General features: G+C 46.0%; 1 long non-coding RNA gene across 1 annotated transcript in view; it reads right to left on the reverse strand.

Moving 5' to 3' along the window:
- Window positions 1-2,531: 2,531 nt before the first annotated feature.
- LOC106818446 overlaps window positions 2,532-4,919 on the reverse strand; it is a 7,972-nt gene continuing 5,584 nt past the window's right edge. The window contains exons 2-3 of the long non-coding RNA XR_001395220.1: window positions 3,042-3,098; window positions 2,532-2,546 (exon numbers count right to left, since the gene is read on the reverse strand). This is a non-coding gene — a long non-coding RNA (uncharacterized LOC106818446). The remainder of the gene's footprint in view (window positions 2,547-3,041; window positions 3,099-4,919) is intronic.

Genomic DNA, 4,919 nt, shown 5'->3' on the forward strand with positions numbered 1-4,919 from the left:
AAATGATGTATTACTTGATGACTTTTATCCGGGCATAAACTTCCAAGCATGGGGTTCATATTGCATTATATCCCTTTTGCATGAAATATCATTCATATACCGGCTGTAGCAAGGTTATACGGGCGATATTGATCCCTAATTAGCACAATTATTGCATATGCAAATGGCCAAATCAAGTTTTTGATTGGTCTAATCAGAATCAGATACCGTGAAAACCTTGAAGTAGACGCCCCCACATTTGCTTTGTCATCTTTTATAAATAAGCGTGTTGCGGACCAAAAATGGAATTTTGGTAATGGCGCCCTAATTTAATATTATGGATATGGAAATGAGCAAACCATTTTAGGCTTTGCCTAATCTGAATCAGAGACCTGGCCTGAAAACTTAGGGGTAGACACCAAAAATCATACGTTTATCTTTTGAAATAAGCGAGTTATGGCCAAAATAATGAAATCTCAGTAATGGCCGCGCTTGATTTGGCATATTACCGCAAAAATGCCCAAAGGTACCAGACCGGCATCATACCGAATTCTTAATCAGCACCCCTCAACAGGTATAAAACTCCGCCAAAACAAATTTGTGGGACGCTAAAACCACGTTAGGTGTTCTACCAGCTGGACTATACAGTATTCTGTCACGATAAACCTTGGCAGTGGATTCGCCGCAGGGCACAGGCGCTGGCTGTGGAATCAGTCTCCCCCACCTGCACGCTCGCACTCAGCGCATATTTATCTATCAATCTATCTATTTTCTTATCTATCTATCTATCTATCTATTCATCAATGTGAACCTGTGACGCCTTGACCTTGGGTGAAAGGCACTCAAAAATGAATAGGGTTGAACGTTCCACCGCCCCCTAAGGACCCAAGTTTGAAGTTTCTACCTCTAACGGTTGCAAAAATATCGAGCAGACAGACCAGACACACCGCACACGCACACACAACACACTCAACAACACACAGGCACAGACACACACACACACACACACACAACACAGCACGCAGCACGCGCACAGCACACGCACACGCCACACGCAACACACGACACACAAACACACAAACGGCGCGAAAACAATATGTTCCGCTACACTACGTGCGAGGATATAATTTATAAACATTACTACGAAGCGTTTGCCTACATTTTTCCCAAGAATCATTACTACAGTCAAACCCGCGTTAGTAAAAACTGACGGGCCAAAGAAAAATAATTGTATTAAGCGTGTTTCGTATAACCTCACTTCAACAATATACTTCGCCGCCGAATTTAACATAGAAAACATTATGAATTACAAGGTGTGTACAAGGTATTTTATATACGGTTTATCTTTAGCTATAAATAGGGGAATTTCTGTCTGTGTGTTGTGTGTCCGGCTATACGATTTCCGTACCGCTCAACGGATCTCGCTCCAAAACTTGGTAGAACATACTACACCATCATGACCGTTGCATGGGCTATTTTTTTTCTTCCACACTTTCATTTTTTTTCATTCCACTTTCAAAAACATTAAAATAGTGTGAAATTGCGCAGCCTAGCCCATGCAAGGACTGCATTCCACAGCCAGCGCCTGTGCTCTGGCGAATCCACTGCAAGGTTACGTGATGAGACTGACTGTATCCCTTAGCCTGTGGTTGCCGCGTTTGTAAGTCACAGCCAGCGAAATAAGTCAGCAGTGCGTAGGAATGAAGCAGCGAAAATTTCAGCCGAATTCGTGCACGGCCCGCCTAGAAAAGTTATGGCAGGAACAAACAGAACGACACTACTCAAATTATTATATAGATTCCATTCAGAGGAACGCGCGTACGAGCAATCTCATGCAGCAATACCTCGCAGACGGCTATGGCAATGGCAACGGCAGTGTCTCGTATGTTATTAAGAACTTTAAGTAGCGTTAAATTGTTTCACAAATAGATACAATTACTGCAAAGCCTAAACTCCTCATTCAATTACTACTATTCATAGCTACAGTCGCACACCCGTTAGTACGAAACTGACGGCCAAAGAAAAATAATCGTATTAAGCAGGTTCCTTATATTATATTAGCCTTAATTTGAAGAGAAAAACAATGGATTAGAAGGTGTGTACAAAGTGTTTTATATAGAAAAGAATATACCGGGACAAAAAATTTTATGTTAGTAACAGGATCCTTGTATTATTGTCTTCGTATCAATATTTTACTAAAAGATTACTATGAATCGGCCGGGATTTAGAGAAATCATCGTAGTCCTCATCAGCGTAACGAGCGAAATATGGCCGCCGGAGCGGCCATTTTGCGAGTAACATATAAACACAGATGGTAAACAACGTAAACAATCTCATACGTGCAGCAACAACAACAACAACAACAACAACAATAACATATAAACACAGATGGTAAACAACGTAAACAATCTCATACGGGCTGCAGCAACAACAACAATAACATATAAACACAGATGGTAAACAACGTAAACAATTTCATACGGGCTGCAGCAACAACAACAACAACAACAACAACAACAACAAACATATAACACAGATGGTAAACAACGTAAACAATCTCATACGGGCTACAGCAACAACAACAACAACAACAACAACACGTAAACACTGATTGTACACAACGTAAACACTCGATCTTCCCAACACACTGCTAACAACGATACGTACGGCAAAAAAATACACCAGCGGCAAGAATACGTTAACACTACAACGTATCTCCAACACACTGTGTTACTACTACTGCCCTACTTACTTTCAGACGCAGACCGCCCCCCACCCCCCACCCGCGGCGCCTCCCACCCCCGCCCCGCCTGGTGGCAGCGTGTATGCATCAAGTGTGACAGTGAGCATTCGCGCGTGTCACCGACACCCGCAAGTGACACGATTGGTGACAACAAACTGTGTGTGGTGTGTCGTGACACCGCCGCTGCCATCGGGCGTCGGAAGTCTGACGTTGTGACAGAAGGTGAACGAGTAATGTGAAAGTATATATATGTATGTATAATATGTATAATATGTATAATATGTATGTATGTATGTATAATACGTATGTGCCGACTTACCCCTCGTGCGTGACAGAGGAATCCTTGGGCAGACGTACGTTGTCGGAAAACAATCCCCTGAAATACGCAATTAATATAATTAACAAATTAATTATCAAAATAATTACATATAATATTTAAATCATTATTATTTATATATAATTAAATATTATTATTATATGAAAATAAGCTGTTACTAGCTCGCCCTGCTGATATTTTTAACTAAACTCGCCAATAGATGGCGCCAGTAGCTCGTCATGGAAGCGTTAGCGTAATCCAGATTAATTCTAGTCGGTCACCGCAGCCTATATTTCCTATAGACTGTCGCTGAAGTCTTTGGACCAGAATCTGAATCAGAGGGCAAGGCCAGTTCATGTAATGACCGATTCGAAGAACGAAAGAGAAACCGCTAACGCGTACTAAACATAAGAATAGCGACAGTACAGCAAAGACGTTTTCCAGGACAAGGGGAGATAAGAGGGGAGGGCAATTTTAACATAGTGGTAGAAGTGGTGGGGCGACAGGCACGGGGAAGAAATGAGAATGGGAGATGGGGAAGGTGAGAGGCATGAATAAGAAATTGGAATGGGAGAGGGGGAGAGGGGGAGAGGGGTGAGATGTGCGGACAGGGAATGATGGATGTGAAAGAGAGGGCGAGGGACAACAGGTGGGGACAATAAATTGGAATTGGAAATGGGAAAGGGTGAAAGCTGGGAACAAGAAATAGGAATGTGAGACATGGGGGGAGGGGTGAGAGGCATGGATAAGAAATAGAGGTGGATGGTAGAGCATAGGAGAGGGTATCGGAGGGTAGCGGAAGGTAGCAGAGGGTAGCGGAGGGTAGCGGACGGTAGCGGAGGGTAGCGGAACGTAGCTGAGAGTAGCGAGAGGTAGGGGATGGTAGATCAGATTGTAGCGGGTAATAGCAGATACTAACAGGTGGTAGTGGATGATAGCGGGAAGGTAGCGGGAGGTAGCGAAACGTAGTGTATGATAGCGGAATGTAGCGGGAGGTAGCGGGAGGTATCGGAGGGTAGCGGGAAGCAGCGATGGGTCACCCTATAACGCCTGCAGCAGCAGCCGATATAATAGTCTCTGGTTACTCTCTAGATTTAGGTTCGCTCTGTACAGAGGAGAATCTTTCAATAGCAGCCGAATCCGCCGTGCCCGCTGGACATTCAGTAGCAGACGGACGAGTAATGAAGAGAGCTGGTGATTGAGAGAGAGGGGAGGAGAGATAGAGGGGGAGGGGAGAGGGAAGGGGGAGAGGGGGAGAGGGGAGAGGGAGAGGGGAGAGGGGGAGAGGGGGAGAGAGAGAGGGGGAGAGGGGGAAGAGGGGAGAGGGAGAAGCAAGAGAGAGAGAGAGAGGGGATGATAGAGAGAGAGAGAGAGAGAGAGAGAGAGAGAGAGAGAGAGAGAGAGAGAGGGGGGGGATAGAGAGAGAAAAGGGGGGGAGAGAGAAAGAAGAGAAAGAGAGAGAGAGAAACACAGAAGAGAGAGAGGAGAGAGAGGGAAGGAGAAAGAGAGAGAGAACAACGAGTAATGAAAGAGTCGGGTATTGAGCAAAAACTGCGGTGCGTGTGTGCGTGCGTGCGCGTGCGTGCGTGCGTGCGTGCGCGTGTGGCGTGTGTTGCGTGCATGCGTGCGTGCGGTGCGCGTGGCGTGCGTGCGTGCGTGCCGCGTGTGTGTATGTGCGTGCGTGCGTAGCGGTGTGTGGCGTGCATGCGTGCGTGCGTGCGTTCGTGCGTGTAGGTGGTGTGTGTGTATGTGCGTGCGTGCGTGTGTGGTGCGTGCAGTGCTGTGTGTGTGTGTGGATGTGTGGTGGTGCTGCGTGCGTTGCGTGTGTGCGTGGTGCGTTCGTGCGTGTTGCGTGTGTGCGCGCGCACGTGCGTTCGCTGC

Source organism: Priapulus caudatus, unplaced genomic scaffold (assembly GCF_000485595.1).
Source record: "Priapulus caudatus unplaced genomic scaffold, Priapulus_caudatus-5.0.1 Scaffold2249, whole genome shotgun sequence".
NCBI classification, from domain to species: Eukaryota; Metazoa; Priapulida; class Priapulimorpha; order Priapulimorphida; family Priapulidae; genus Priapulus; species Priapulus caudatus.